Source organism: Aulostomus chinensis, chromosome 23 (assembly GCF_037954235.1).
Source record: "Aulostomus chinensis isolate RoL2024-O1b breed Wild chromosome 23, RoL_Achi_v1.0, whole genome shotgun sequence".
Lineage (NCBI taxonomy): Eukaryota > Metazoa > Chordata > Actinopteri > Syngnathiformes > Aulostomidae > Aulostomus > Aulostomus chinensis.
In genome coordinates this window covers 13,201,547-13,218,909 of record NC_141342.1, presented here as the reverse complement: position 1 = coordinate 13,218,909, position 17,363 = coordinate 13,201,547, and the positions used below count along the sequence as shown (strand labels likewise).

The 17,363-nt window shown below is 39.0% G+C and overlaps 1 protein-coding gene across 2 annotated transcripts in view; it reads left to right on the top strand.

Moving 5' to 3' along the window:
- Positions 1-17,363, top strand: part of plce1 (phospholipase C, epsilon 1) — a 79,017-nt gene that overhangs the window by 18,915 nt on the left and 42,739 nt on the right. The gene's annotated exons all lie outside the window — the stretch shown is intronic.

Genomic DNA, 17,363 nt, shown 5'->3' with positions numbered 1-17,363 from the left:
TAACTGTATGACCCAGTGTTTTAAGCCAAATAAAGCACATGTTATCATACTGTGATCATTGTGCTGTATTTCTTCATCTCTTTAGTAGTAATACCTCCTTATAAAGATTGGCTTGTTGTTATGTTTGTAAAGATTTCATTATTCTCACCCAGAGATGCTAATCTGGATTAAGAATTAAAATGCATAAACAAGAGCAGTCAAGTTGATTATCCAACTCCATGATAGACGAATGAAAATGTTTAAAAGTCATTTTCTTATAAGTCATGCATTTAAACAGTGCAAATATAGGGACACGATGTTCATGACCTGACAGAATCTCATCATAGGATAGGATTTGTAATGATGTCATTTTCTTGAAATGATCATAATAACATCTTTTAAATGGTAAACAAACTACTAAGGCTTGCCAACCATCTACAATATTTTTTTCATATTGTTCAGAGGGAAGTGCAGCACAGAATGAGGAAGTGCTTCATTACTTTGTGCGGTTTTACGGTGAAATTCTCACACACACATACAACTGGCGCAGGGAGCAAACACACTCTAAAACCATTTTATTGTTTTCCTTTCTGGAGTCCACAATTATAGCCTTGCTGAGTCCTTTCATTTAACTCCTAAGTGGTAAGTGACCAGTCACACCCACATAATCACACACACACACACACACTCACGCAGGTACTCTCAGGTAATTTATTTATTTATTTTGTGCTGAGTGCAATTGAGGTTGTGGGATGGACGGATGTAAATAAATCCCTTTGATAAATCCCTTTGCAATTACAGATTACACAAGTAGTCCACTGGGACGGGATCAAAACCTTCCCTTTAGGGACACTGTTGTTTCCTGTTTGTCCTGTCCAGACATACTTATGGCCAGAATGTCATCAGTTCAATTCCAGGAATATTTGTGCTGTGCTGGGACAGTTAATAGACTGTTCTTTGCTTATTTTCTCATGGATTCCTGCAACCTTATATTTGACTGTATTGACTCACACGAGATCAATCAGCAGACTCAGTTTGGTGATGTTTGATTCTGGCACTGCCATCAGTCGCCATCATACTGACCAATGAAGAGTCGCAAAAAAGTATGGTTTTACCATTGATGAACTCCAATTTTGAATGTTTTCTTTAAAATATGTTCTCAATACTAAATAAATCTAGGAATAATTTTGTGCCGTTATTAGTAAGTAATCATGTTCGATTCTCAGTTCTGACAAAATCCATGTCAAAATTCCTTGTCAGTTCTCCTGCAGGCTGTTCTCATTCCCTGTTTCTTGTTATACCAACGAAAAATAACGCACTGTAATATTTATATGCCCCTCGTAATTGTGAGCAACGAGTTAGACATCGGGACATCTTGGGTGTTGCTCTGGTGACCCCTGCGCCCTGCATATTTATTGCAAGACTTCAGGACATTGACCGGCATGTTTGTGATGATAAAATTGGTTCCTGAAAATCCTGAGATGTAAATTGATAAAGAATGTATGTGTAAATAAAGCATGCATTTGGTAATCTCCGGATCATGGGTTAGGTTTGGGTCATTTTAAAAATCCCTGACTTGTGCATCATTGGTTTACAGAGTTTATGGTTCGATGGAGCTAAAGTAAAGTTCAGTTCCCATGAGGAATCCTAACCACATGCATCATTTCCTGTCTAGATGGATGGTAGCAGAGGGAGGTTATCAGATCTCCTTCTCTGACTAACTCTCTCACAACATGGTTTCTCACCCCATTGTGGATTCTTTGCTGTTGCTTCGAACAACACCCCCAGAATGTTTCACTGTGGTTTTGAGTTTCAAAAACTAAATGCAAATTTTAAGTTGTTCTTCATGTTCAAGTAGCAAAGAGTGCCTTGGAGTCCCTTTACACATTGCATTTATGTGAAAACCGGAATTTAAAAGAATAGCTAATGACAGAAAACTCTGAAAGGCTAAACAGACACACAAATTTAATGATCCTCTGTATTCCTGTGGTTTATGGCAGTATGGCTTCTCTGTGCCACTTCAGTGCTAATGAATGATGTCTCCCTTTGGGATATTGTCTTCAAGTAATGACATGGCTTGTGGCAGACAATATAATTACCGGTACAAGCTATGACACACGGAACTCTTGGTAAACATATTTCTGTTTGCTTTGTTAAATGCATTCATCCTTTCATCTCTTTGCTAGTTCAACATCTGTACCTGTAAAACGAGTTGATACTTTAAGGGCAGCTTTTTATAAATCCATGTCATAATTCTTGCAAACAAATCCATATCTTGCTCAAATATTAGCGCTTGTTTCGCAGGTCATATTTAAGATAAAAAAAATGTCCAGCAAATATCCGGTTTCAGACATCCATCCCATTTCAGAAATCGTGACGAAGTGCAGATGATTTGTTTTACAGATCATTTCTCTAGTAAATATGTTGGTTTATTTCCTTATTTTTGTCATTAGATTCAGATTTAAATCATCAGAGATTTAATCATGAGTACTACAGTGAATCAGTGACAATCTGTGTCAAACTGAATAGCAGGCACCTAAAACATGCACCTCAAAACCGTTCAGACTAATGTGATCCGGAGGGTAAAATGCTAGGGCTGGGTATAGGCAAGGGTCTCACATCACGATATGAATCGCGCTCCATGGATCGCTATGTGATTTTATCATATGTTGTGTTATGGTACAAAATAAGATAGTTCCCATCGTGTACTGAAAATTTCCAAACAGGGCTGAAAATACAACCATCTGGGCAGTTTAATAATATTTACCTCAAAATACATTGATAACTCAATGGAAAAAAGGCAAAAGGGTTTCATTCAAAATTTCCATTTTAATTTATTAGCACGATATGTTTACATTTGACACTACAGATGCAAAATGAACATGCCATGACATCATCTTAAGTAAAAAAAAAGAAGAAGTTTATATTAGTTTTGGTGTATCTCAGTGACCAGTAACACACTGCCATAACATACAGGGTCATGATATGATTTAATCCCGCTATATTGCAGTATGAAGTGGTATCGATACTATGGGATAACGTATTAATGCAGTATTGTGAAAAAAAACATTTCTATATTTTCATGATTGCACAGCCATATGGGATACCAGGATTGGTTAAGCTCATAGTCTCGCAAATGCTTTTTCTTTTTTTCACATTTTCTAACATAAAAGTGCAATGGGCAAATTTTCAAGTTCAGTCATTTCGGCCAGAGAAGAGAGATATAATATGATACGATAAATTATCTGACAAGTGACATAAAAACTATATGTAAAAAGAGAACCCACAGACTTACTCTCCATATGTCACTCTCATTTCACCTTGTGTCTATCACTCCTGGGTTCTTTCACTGTGTTGTGCCACTACAAAGGAATGTGCCGAGCAGGCCACTTTCTCACTCAGCTGGGTGTTGCGGCTTAGCCAGAGATTAGTGTGTGTGTGTGTGTGTGTGTGTGTGTGTGAGTGTGAGAGACAGAGAGAGAGAGAGAGTGTGTGAGCGCATTGATACACACTCTTGTTTAGTCAGATGTCTGCTTACTCAGAAAAGGGTCAGACAGTGAATATATACAGCAGCACTGTTCCTTACAGTGACAGCTTCTTGAACAGTGACTCCTCTGCTCCTCAGCTGTGTAGAGGCTCCATTCTCAGCAACATAGCTGTTAATTCATTTACCCGAACACGGCACGCAGGGGCACGTATGGCCTCTGGATGTGTTTTTGTTTAAACACATTCCATCTGTTTGTTTATGCGGGGTGACAGAACGGTGTCAAAACTGCATCTGTGTGTTTTCACTTCATGGGGTTAAAATGAGTGAGTGTGTGTTGTTAGCTCAGTTTTCTCGCATCCATGTGACAGTGTGGGAAAACTGCTTTGCTCCAGGGAGTTTGTGATCGTCCCTCCAGAGAACCAAGAGCCAAGGTTGTTAAACTGCAGAGCAGGACCTTACGCAAAAGCACACACACAGTGGAGAACTGAGCTCTGCTGAGGTTAATGCAAGACGTATGCACACACACACACACACACACACACACACACATACACATACACACTCTCAGCCAGTATTTGTTGTGTTACATTGAATTCAATCCAAATATGAAGCTCATTTTAATTCCATTCAGACCACCTATGTTATTAGCACATGCTAAAACTTCTTGCCAAGTGACTAAATCCCTCTTTCATTCTTTTGACCTCTCCCAGTTTCATCACCCTCATGTGACAGTAACATCTCTGCTCACAATTCAGCTACATAACTGCTACATGTGTCATTGTGTCTCCACACTTCCACTGATGTCATAACTTCTTAGGACAAAAGATATCACTTTAACTCCCCTCACACCTGCTGGTTTGATTTGGAAAAGAGCATTCAGATTAAAATAAATCCCTGATGTCCCCAAAATGAATTATGTGAGTGCATGAAGGCATCTTGTTTTATGCTATTAGTGTTGCACTTGATGAAAAACACAATTGATTTAAAAATAGCCTGGCACCCCTCCCTCCGAACAATTTGACTCATAATTTTAGAGGTCAGCCAGCAGCAATTTCGCCCACATTAAAATGCAGATTATTGCTGGAGGCTGCAAAATATGTAATATGTTGGATTCTACTTTTGTTTTGGCATTGCAGCATTTATGAGAATCTTCCTCAGGGTGTGTCTGTCTTTTTTGATGCATAGTTGAATAGAACAGCTCATGCGAATAGTTTTAAGATTGCCTTCCATGCCTCTGACAGCTACCCCTCTACTGAGATATAATTAAAAACATAATAAGTAAAATAACAATAAAAGCAAGATATTATTTCAAAGGTAACTTCAATTGCTTTCTCTACCTTACATACCCCTTTATAAAACACAGCTGAAACAAACATAATAGGGTCTTCCCCCCGGAGTACCTCCGGGCTCAGGCCCTAATAAAGTGAATGGACTTGAACCAGAGCGGCCTGGTTATGGGCAGTGACACACAAAGGCATCCTTTTGTGCCATCTAGTGGAGAATGTTTTAGTTGGTTGAAAACTTTAAAGACCAGCGTGTGGTATCATAAAGATATAACTCAGAGATTGAAGCCCCTCGCCTCAACCCTCCGTTAGGAAATTCGCAGTTTGTCAGGTTTTCTCTAAAATTTCTCACAACGCAAAATTGTGAGCCAGCAACCACTTACTAAAAATGAATAAGATCAGCAGAAGTATAAAATGCTTTGTTAGCCCACTATTACTCAAACCGTTTTAATTAAAATAATTGTCCGGTCCCTGGAGATCATGAGTTCTGAGTCTGGAATTGTATCACAGTGACATAAAGGATCAGGTCAAATGCGTTTTTTTTTGTTTTTGTTTTTTTACGAAGAAATCAAACTGTAAATATTCACGCTGAAGTCTGGAAAATAGAAGAAGAGGAGATGCTTAAAATATTGCCTCTTTCTGTCTTTTCTTGCCCTCATCATGATCAAAATAGCCGCATCACTGCTGTTATTCTCGTGAAATTCCCAGATACATCGTAATTTCAAACACTGCCGGAGACATACTTGGCTCTGATTTTACAAATATTTCACTGAGCTGTGTGTGAATAAGTGAATACTTGTAACTTCAATTTTGCTAGGAATGAATTACGATAACAAGATCAAAATGATGCTCAAATCATGACATTAAAAACCACTTTTGAAGTAAATCATCAGGCTTTGTCAGGTCAAGATGGAAAGCAAACAACTGGGGAAATGCTTGTATTCTCTTCGGAGTTTGGTACGGCAGTGCCGTTCAATTCCACCAGTGTGTGTTTTCATGAGCCAGGTCTCCTGTCCTTCTGCAGGGATGTCACATTGTGCACTGAAAAACAATATTAGTTGCAGCACAAACAATTTTTATATCAAGTTTTGAGCTTCTAGGGGGGGGGGGGGGGGGACACCCTGAAGAGCCTTTTAAATTCTATCATCTTCCAGCCAATGGAAGTGCAAAATACAGAGGCAGTTTTTGTTCAGAGTTAAAAGTTCTTATCCACCAGAGGGCAACACACACTTTGAATTACACACAGCAGCTGCTGTTGACAAAAAAAAAAAGTACTTGAGCAAATATTGAGAAGTAATGAAAGCTCTTCATAGGAAAAAGCCAGTCCATTGTGTTCAGAGAAAGAAAGACGGCAGGCTGGTGTTGTGTTTGAAGAGAATGTCTGGTCTCCGAAGCACGCAGCACTGTCCCTTACTATATCACTGCCCTAATTCATTCATTCATTCATTGAATGGGGACTTTGTGCCTTCGAAATGTCTACCAGTGTTGTAACATTTTTGTTTTACATGAATATAACCCTTCATTACTGACTCAGCAGGCCAGTCACATTAGCTGAGCATTGATCAAAGAAATGCAAAGCAAAGACGGAGGGCAGGCCAGCTGTCAGCTTTGTTCTCGACACCACTTTGATGTCAGTCAGTTTACCATGAAACACATTCATTTCTCCACTCGATTACGCAGATTCAATAGGACGTACTGTATTTATTTATGTCTGAGACTGTTGTGATGATCTTTGTGATTTTATACAAGGCTGTACAATCATTAATGAGAAGAGAAACTACCAAGGCCTCTGATTCCAACAAGATTAAAATCTTTGCTAGCGATGAAAAAGCAAGTCTTTCCCTGCAGCTGCGGTCACTTTCAGAGGATGAATGAAGAGCCTACATTTAGTATGCTTACTTATTGTTCTGTTTATGCTATTAATGTGATTATAATATGCTACTCAGTCGGTCGTTATTCCGCTCGTGCTACACAGAGGACGATAAAACAAAGAAATATTGGAATATTATGAACAGATTATTAACTAAAGTGGTAATGACGCTTACCTGTGAATGGTTAGTATGGAAATGGAAAAATTGTGGGTCTAAAATCAAAACGAGGCACATTTTTTTCATCAGCTGTAATGGCAGAACAAATATGATTAAAGAAAGTGTTGATCCAGTTTGTTAGGTAATTTAGGTGCACCGAGAGTATAATACAAGAGCCGAGGCTGCCATGAAATGTTGTATTTGTTTTTGACAGAGTCAGTTTCAGAGAGGTGTTGATTTATTTTGATTATTTTTTATAATTTTTGTATTTCAGGGTGCTGTGGAACTGAGCCACGTTACACTCTGTCCCATTCAGATGAGCGAGGGTCGACAATGGTGATTCTAATAAACTGGCATGTGGGTGGATGATGATATTGGAGTTTGTTACAATAAACCAGCAGGGAAGTGGAATACATTGAAGTGAGCCAGCTGAAATAGTAAAGCCACAACATTGCGCTTTAATTAAAGGTTGGCATGGAAACGTTCCACCGAGCAAAGCTAATAACACAGATCAATTGGTCGTTCCTCGGTCTCTGTTGGTTTAATGGCCCCACAGTGTCTCTCGTCCCCATTAAAATCCAAGCTGAAATGTGGATATTGATCCTTATATGACACCATCAAGATGATTTAACCCAATTAGATTAATTAGACTTAAACCTGGAGGGGATGTGTCACCTCTCATGAGCACGATAGTTTGATGTTTGAAACTATGTCACCGTTTGCGTTATTTTCAGGATAAGTCAGGCACCTGCTTTGTATCGAGATATTGACTTTAGACAGAGTCAACAACCATAAATCTATAATATCCAATTTTTAAAAAATCTGATCTAAACATATCGGAGGTAGTTTGACTCCGGTTTCTACAGATGTGTCTCAGTCTGGATGCTCAAGTAGGATTTCAAAGTTCCTTTAGTGTCAATTGAAACCTGCCTCTCCATGGAAATAGGCCACCTTGTTTGTGCCTTACAGATTGGTTGGCGATGTCTAGACTCATCAAATCGGATTTAATTACTTTCAAATAACAGTGTAGACAGAAAAAAGATCTGATTTGAGATAAATCAGATTTGTTTCTCGAATCGGATTTTTGCTTCAGTCCGAGCGAGGCCTTGGTTTTGCGTGTACAGCGTTATCTTTTCATATAAACAATAGTTTTTCTTGGCAACAATACCACTTTTTTTATTTTACTTTGACAGAGTTGGACTTCATTGTTATTGGTGGAAATCTGTGCCAATTTGTGATCAGGCTGATGTGGCTAATGTCGGCTGATTCCAGGGTTCTGTGTAATATCTCCTAATCAAAACACAGCAGCTTTATTTGAGTCTGTCAGACATTGTTTACACACTGAACAGGCTCCTCCAGGAGGATCGATGGAAACCTTGTGTACCAGTGTCTCCTTTGTCTTTGTGTTTAGAATGTGCTCACTGATAATATCTCTCTCCCTGCTGCTGAGTTGTGATGGGCCCGTTGCCTCATAACCTAATATGGGGGTACCCTCTGCATTAGGCAGACATCTCTGAGACTCTTTTCCCTTCTTCGCTCTTCACTTTGACTCTCTCCTCGATGTCCTTCCCATCTCTGTCTCTCCCTCCCTCGCTCTCCTCATTTTGCAAGCTTTACTGATCTAGAGATCATTCTCACTCCCTCTATTCTCTCTCTCTCTCTCGTCCTCTTTCATTCAAGTCTCCCTTTTCCCTTGCAAACGTTTACAGACGAAGAGGGATTAGAGCTTTGCCTTTCTCTTCGCTACATCAGCCTCTTTCTCTGAAACAGTAAGTAAACAGTTTACTACAGGTCCCGGCTCTGCTTGGAGAAAAACTTTCAGCCTCATACGTCTTTTCATTCATTGTCATTTGTAGTTATAAAAACATCTCGGTGTTGCTTTTCTGTCTAATCATTATTCCTGCACATGGATTTCGTATCTCATTTAGCTAAACGTCTTAATGCCGAGCTGAATTGTTCAAGGGGCATTGATACACACATTTGTCTTGTGATAGTAAAAGTAGTGTTACAGGTTTACAGGTGGTTGCAGATGTAGAATCCACCAGCTCACAGTATAAATGGCAGTTTGGCTGATCAAGTGTTAAACTCTGAGACTATTTATACTGTTAGTTTTATTACACAATACTTAATGAAGTAGTGTGCACTTTGCAGTTTTACTATGTCAACTTGTACCAAATTGGTAAACATTTTATTCTTATAGCTACATCTTTTAGATTTTATTCTTTGCATGTAGTGCTGTGTATTTTTTTAATGTTAACATCTTTTAGAAGTGCAGAACATTCATCAGGCTTATCTCTGGCTGTCGGACCAGAGCCGTATGCTTTTATGTCGGCGAGTGCAGCGGCTCGCTGTACTATGACATCATGAGAACTGTAAATGGGGGGGGAGTGTGGTGGTGTGGAAGGATCCCACTGGGTGCTCTGGTTAATGGGTTCCAGGTTGTTTGGCCCTCAAGATGACCCCACTTTTTTTTCTTCTTGACTCTTTCTCCTTCCCCTCTCCCACATTCATTTTCTGTTTCACTTTTTTTCCTCCTAACCCCCAGGCTTCTCCAGTCTTTCTTGAATCATATGTTCTGTCTTTTCTTCTTCTTACCTACTAATCCATACATTTGCATATGATCTACGATTAAGTCGATTTAGATTTTGTTTAATCACTCTTCCCTACCTGACAGAGAAACATTAAGATGTCGTAGTGCACAAAGTCTATCAAGGCATGTAAGCCACACTCCAGATAAAGACACATTTCCCAATGCGGTGGCCACAGAAAGTGAACATTTCACACTATTCATTTCTCAACAATGGACAAGACTATTGAATTGAATCCATCACGATTTAAGAAAGCTGGTTAAGATTGTGGAATAAGTCAATCATAAAAAATAACTGCTACAGGAAATTGCCAACATCATCCAAAAACCTTCCTTACTTTATGTTGATATGCTCCTTTTAGGAATTTTCAAGATACCTTTTAACACTGCAATAATAATTCATTGATTTGTAGAAATTGTTCCTAAACATGAAAAATTAAGTAGCCTTTTCTTTGCTAATGCTAGTGAAAGGTGTCACTGGATTAGTGTCATCTACAATTATTTAATGATTGCACTTTTTGCTGTGAAACTTATTTAGTTTGTACCAACATGTGCTGCTTACCATAATTTAAAAGGCGTAGAGGTAGAAATTCAGGTTATGAAAAATTATACCTTCTGGTATGGAGGTAGAGGATGCTTTTTGCATCTGTATTTGGATGATGTCAGAGCCAAAGTACAAACCAGGAGCATTTCAAATAATCTCTGTTAAACAGCAAATAAATGCCTCAACATTGATAGACGCTACTTGTTTTTTTTCTTGCTAGCTCAATAAGCAATAAAGGCCACTACACACACACACACACACACACACACACACACATGCAAACAATCATTGGTAGATTTGTTTACTCGTTTTCATTATTCTTTTCTCACTAATCTCAAGTACAACAGTTCGTGGTCTTTGTAGTATTTAGTGCAGTCTGACAGAGTTTATATTAAACAGATAGTAGTTTGTTTCTTTTTCTCCTCACTCTATGCACACATGCAGTAGTTGAAGTACACACAGTGTGAAGCACTAAGCTTGTTAGAGGTGTGAGGGAGGGTTTTGGAGGGTCTTGCACTTGAACCTTTGGTGAAATAACTTCTTGTGAAATTCAGCAGAGGATTATGATTCAGGAATCCCTAGGCCTCCCTCCTCATTTCCTCCTGTTGCTCTTCTCTCTTTTTTTTCCTCTTCTCACCTCCTTTTTTTGTTTTTCCTGTCACACTAGCCATCTCACACACAGTATACTTCCTGTTACTCTTTCAGCAATTTCCCTCTAAACTCTCTTCTGTTTTCACAAACCTTCTTCCAACCTTACTGATATTTATACGGATTTGTTATGATTAGAATTTTATATATTTTCTTACCTATCATTCTACACTAGGAAGAATCCATTAAATTTTTGTGCAGATCAGTATACCATTGCAATTTTTTTTTATAGCGGCGGTATGCACTTTCTGAGTGCCCGTCTGTCAGCAGGATTATGTAAAGTACTCCATGGATTATTTTCAGGAAACTTGGTGGAGCGGTGTGGCTCGGGCCAAGGAGCAACCCATTTTGGTCCATATCCATTTTGCTTGGTAAAAAAAAAAACAACATCTTTTTTTGTCTCTTATATTGGCCTTGGCAAACGTGTATGCCCTGCAGAGTTCCCTTCCCCTCTATATTAACAATTTTTGAACCAATTTAAGCCACTTGTAAATTTTTTCATTTACATCTCTCTGGTTTTGACTGCCTGAGACACCCTAAATACTTCATTAGTCTAACCTGAAGCCCAGTTAGCATCTTAATCTCCCGCTGCGCTACACAGGGTTTGACCTAAGACATGTCACACACGAGGAGTTTTCTTTCAAGCTTACGCTGAAGAAACAATACCCCCTTTTCATTTACAAGGCAGTATTCTAAAGTATGGTAATACGGTGGTCTGCTATTTCCAATGTGCTTGTTACGTGATTATAAAAGACATGGTACTTTTCATTTGTTTTGCATGGTTTCGTCTTGATTGTCGTCTTAGTCTCCAGTCTTCCATGTTGTGTGTTCGTGCCCTCTGCATGGTGTTGCCAGAACTTTACATGCGGACACCTCTCGTCTCCAGCTCTGTTGTTTTGATTTTGGTTGATTGTGCAGAATCTATCATGCAATCTATCAAACAATCTCTGACTTCAGATTTATTTACACCTTAAATATCAGACGTATATGCACATAATGTAAATAAACATATTCCAGCAACCTTTAGCCTTTTAGTTCATACTATACAAATATTACAGAACTTCATCTGCAGTGAGACAGTCCAGGCTTGGACAGCAGCGAGGCAAACATTACCTTGTGGAGACAGAAAATCGCAGAAAAGTTCACAGTACGCAGAAAAGTTCACAGTAGAGAAGCACGTGAATGTGACACATAATGACATGAGTGAATATGGAGCAGACAACATTTGAAGCACTCTTTGACATGTTCAAGTGGCTCGTCTGTGTTACATGTTTGGGTGTGCTTTGTTTATGTCTGCTAATTTGGTTTACAGAGGCCAGGTTAAGAGTGTCTAGGTCGTGAGATACCAAAGCTGCTCAACATTCCTTGCTTCTCACTGGGCTTTCAAATAGACGAGGTGCACTTGATTTAAACTCACTCTGGGTGGGCAAGGTTGACATTTTCTTAATTTCTCTCATCTACATTAATAAAGCATCAAGTCCAAATGGTTTGAAGGATTTCAGGAGTGTCTTCCAGTGATTTACAACACCGTAAAAATTAATCTAGTGGTGGAATTATACAACTTAGTTTTTTGTGTTTATATTGCTCTGCCAAAAGGATTTTCATCAGAAAGCATTGGAAAGTAATATGTATGCAATATGATAGTTTGATTGATTAGTGCACATACTTGTAGGTTAGACTGCAGTGATTGTTTTAATTTTCAATTAATCTGATGTTGTTGTTGTTTTTTTGGCTAATCACTAATAAATGGGAGGAAAATCATGAAAAAATGTAATTAATTTCTCAGGCTATAATTTTGTCTCCACTTTTCTTGATTTGTGAGTAAAAAAAAATTGATTAACAATCATACATGACAAGGAAAAAGAGTAAATCATAGAACAGGGTAATAGTTGTTGTTTCTTTGGAAAAGGATTGAGACGAAGAAGTATTTAAACGCTGGAAACTATTTTACTTTCTTTTCATAACAACTGGCCTGTCTGGAGTAGAAATGTGTAGCTGTTATTGAAATCGGTGCTAAGCGGCCAGAAAAAATTGAGATGAAAGTGGGTTGTTGCATTAGTCAAAGGGTTAAAAACCTACAACGACCAATATGGACTGGGCTTGTTGCCTTCAGAAACAACTCTCAGGACACTGTAACTGAAAGCTACAGTCTCACTTAAACAGATAACAGCACTGGGCTATGGCACAGTTTACTTTGCTGTGTAATGTTATTTGTATGGGAAGGCAACGGTATTTATTACTTTCATACTTAATTTATAATGAAATGACATAACATGGAAAACAAACCAAAACACTATGAGCATGTTCTGTTTTGCAATGATCTTAAAAACCACTATATATAAAAGCATGTCTCGCACCTTCAGCCAGCTTATCCAGTGTAGAGAGTGGTTGAGACTGACGTCTCTCCAGTGACCTCTGGTCTTATTCCACAGACCAGAATAACAGAGTTCTTTTAACAGTGACCCCCACCAACCTCAGCTGAACTCGACCCTCCATGATGTTTCTAAAAGTGGATTTCAGTCAAACGATGTATTTCTATTCCTTGAACCTTTTCGTGGGAGCGTATGTCAGGAGTGGCAGGATACTATTGCAGTAATTTGTTTGATCCCATGTGAGCACGTGTGTGTGTGTGTGTGTCAGTGTGTGTGTGTGTGTTTTAATTGCATGATATCATTAGCAGATTGTTTCTATTCATGGTTTGTGCATGCAGTAGGTTAGTGCAGAGGCAGCATGTGCAAAAACACACAGTACAAACATTGCTGTATTTTACTGTGACTTTTGTAAAGGACGGGGTTGTAGTTCCACTGAATTCACCCGTTTCTTGACTCCTCTTTTGAATTGGCATTTGAGTCATTATCATGTTGGAACCAGAATGTGGAACAATAATGGAGCAACTCTGTCCTGACTCATTGCCACCATGGTAGATACTTTTTAACTACAAGGTAGCCATGCTCTAAAGCATACCCTGCTTTGTCATGTAGTTTTACCTCTGCAGAGGAGGCCATATTTTTGGTGGGATGGTCATGTTGACAAGAAAGAACCCATTGATTTTTTGAGGCGGATAAGTCATGCCACCTGGTGGTAGCAGGAAATTACATATTTTATGTTTTTTGTTTTTGATTTTTACAGTTTAATGCACTCCTCCTAGTAGGTGGATCAGATCCATCCCAAATTTGGTCAGAAGTGTCTTGAGAACATGGTGATGGGTTTCTGTGAATCCTGTGAGTTTTTTTTAAAGCGTTGCTACTGTGGTGAGGTGACCTATTTTGATATTTCACCAGAGAATTCCAAACCGTTGTATCAAGTCAGATGTTTTCCCAAACTTTGGGAACACATTTAATGAGAGTCATGGCCTGAAGACATCTAAAAGTTGAAACTACAGTATATCGCCTGCTAGTGGTCAAAAGAATCAAGCCCAATGTAACATGCATCATCAAAAATATTCAGACCTGTAAATTACTTTATATCCACTTTATTTATACAATTCATTCCTGTCAAAGACAGCAGGAGATATTGTATTGCATGACCTTGGAATATTCTAGAATATGCATTGTAATGTACATTTAACATAATTATGTGTGAGTGATTGAGTAGAAATGAACTGTTGGTGTGGGGAGGGGGTGTCATCATGGGAGTGTTTGTGGTGAGTCAGAGATCAAAGCAGAGGGTTCAAGATGTGTGTGGTTGGGTTTCAAGGAGAGAGCCAGAAGGATGTGTGTTCCTGCATACTGTATATATCTGGTGTGAAATGCATCACGACATCAGCATGAGTCAGAGTGAGCTTGCATGTCTGCATTTTGGCATGTGTCTGTGTATGACGGTCTTTGTGTGTGCACGCTCATTCCAGCTCAAAGTTCACTAGATGTGCGTGGTGTTACATTGTACCCCCTGCTAATCCTTTCCCAGAATGGCTGTTGCCAGGCAGAGTACTTACCCAACAGGGCATTAATGGGAAATTCACTCATAACTGCAGGTCACATGGGCTGATTGGCAGTAACCTGATTATGAGGTGTTGCGTCTATTAATGATGATGGTGATTTAATCTATGAATGAGATCTGGATCCAGTAGCAGGATGGTAGACTATCCTAGAACTGTCACAGATTTATCCTTGGGACAAGAAAGTATCTCTTTTTTTAAATCCCAAACCTTAACATTTCATGTCACCAGAATTAGGGAATAAAGGATGTGAGGGAAACTACAAATAAACTGTAATAAACTCAAGCAATTCTTAATGTATGCTACTGCAAGTTTAAAATAGGGACCTGAATCAGAGCAGCTGCCACTAGCATTTAAAATTTACTTTGACTTGGCTTAAACCATTAGCATTTCCTCTTTACGCAGTGTAACATGAGAGACTGCGTTTGGGTATTAGTGGCCGGTGATATATAATTATATTTGAATTAGTCGAACATATTATATGCTTTAGTTCTAATTGGCATTAGCTGATTATTTCTGTGTACTGAGACTGAAGAAGTGGATGTTTTCCCCCCAGGTGTTTAAAATGACAGAATCTCACATAAATGTCTCTAAGCCAGTGTGTTCTCTTAAAAATCCTGCTGTGCACCACTGACATAACATGGCACACACGTCTGCAGTGTGTTTCAGGTGCTATTGTGATTCTGAAGAAAAAGTCTGTGTAGTTTGTCCGTGTAGTTTGTCTGGAGGTTGAAGACAAGGTGTGAAGACAGCTGCCCCGTGCCCATCAGAAGCAGCACATTCCCTGCAGTGTTCCTTGTAGTCAGACTCTCTTCTTACATACATGAACATTCTGCTTTTTCTGCCCCATTAATCACCTCTTTCAAGCTCTCGGTCTGTGTGCTGCAAATTTAACTTAAATATTATTTCTGTGGAAGATAAAGAAAAGACTGAGTAAGTGAGGCAAGTAAGGGAATTGAATACAGAACCAAAACCTGTCCCTTTTGATTATTATGGGTTAGCATGGACTTTGTGACAGCCTCATCAATTTTTTTCAAACAGTAAACTAGGGTTTTTTGCCTGAAAGCTGACACTCTTGAGTGATTTTGTAATCGAAGAGGAATCGCTTCATTATTCTCTAAAGGTATATTATGGCATGTCTTTTTTTCATATTATAAAGACCTGTATTGCATGGTACGGTCTTGTTCAACTACAGTGTCCCAAATGTTGTCAACAGTGTTCATAGTGAGAAGGAAACTTTGCATTTAATTTGATCTCCTGTCAATGGCATCATATCCCCATCACCTCCTCTGAGTGCTACAACTTTCAACCTGCTCATGAAATTATTTTTAGAGTGACTGTTTTGATACCCTACAACTAATTTGACGCAATGTTAGCTACATTAGCTGAATGAGTAGTGGAGTTATCTAATAAGCAAATTCACTTAATGTTAGTTAACTGGAATTGTTGAATTTTCTGTAAGTGCCCTTGAGCAAGTCACGATCATACAAGAATATCACAACTGCTGCAAACAATGTACAGATTTAGAGACACAAATATAACTTCCTCACAAGCAACTACTGCTACTTTGACAGTCAGTGCTGGAATATTCAAGCAATGTAAAGTAGCTTTAAATGTTTGGCCAAAAAGGTTCAATTTGTTTATTAGTTATCGGAACAGAAAGCCCAGCCCCTCATCAAAGGGAAAATGTGCCTATCAAATTTAGAGTAAATAAAAAAGGCACGGGTGCTATGTTTGAAGGGGCCAAGTGCTTTTTACTGCTTTTAGCTCAGCAGACAGACTGTGTGGAAAAATACACTGCTGTAGATTTTATTTCTGCTCAGTGGATATGCACAGTCTCTGAGAAGCGATGGAGAAAATAGGGTGTTCTAGCACATGTGTGGGTCTGTGACCTGAGAATGTTCTTGATAAGAGGAAAAAAAAAAAAAGACAAAAAAAAAAACAGGCTACCTATTATCTTCATTTTAATTATTTGTTATACTTCACCAAATATAACAAATGTTTAACATGTCGATAATAGGTAGCCTGTTATCAACATGTTAATTATTTGTTATACTTCATCAAGTTGTTGGATGTTAGTAAAGTGGTAGGGGATGTGTGTTGTGGCTCTGGTGCTCTCACTCTAACCCTAACCCAAACGTGCAGGCTGGTATGCCTCCCTTCCCTCGGGATGGCCCAGATCTGACAAGAGCTGGAACTACACCCCATGCAGGAAACCCATCCCACTGAGACAACCAGTTTGCCATATTATGTGTGTTTGTGTTTGCATGTTATGCCATGCCATTAGCCCAACACTTCATAAAAATTGAGCCTTTTTAAAGAGAAAAGCTGCTTCTTTTTATGTGCTTTTCCTGCAAAGATTGCTGTTTGGTCTACGTTGACAGAGAAACGTCGTCAGTGTTTTGTACCTTTTTGACACCATTGTCATTTACTCTGTCCAGTGACATATGTGGTGTTCATGAAGAACCACAGTACAGGCTTAGAAAGGTTTACTCCTCTAGGAAGCTAGGGGGGCCTGCTGCTGCTGCTCAGAACCAAAACTTGTATCTTGGCTTCTACAACAAAATTAGATCCCCAAATATGAGTGCAGAGGATGTTATGGATGAGGATATTCTTCACAGTGTTTTGGCTGACTCAGATATTCAGCAGTATTTATTCAAGCCGGAGTATGCAGCCAAAAGAAATTAAGTGCAGAGAGTCTTGGGCTGCCTTATTCCAACCAAAGATGGCAAGCAGGGTCCATCAAAAGCCAGCCAAACCAGGGGTGCTTTTGTTCAAATTGGCCAGGTTGATACCTCTTGAAATATAATGCCATGAATTTGCATGACCAGGTTTTGTTGGGTGCTGTCACTGATGCTAACCCTGAAGGAA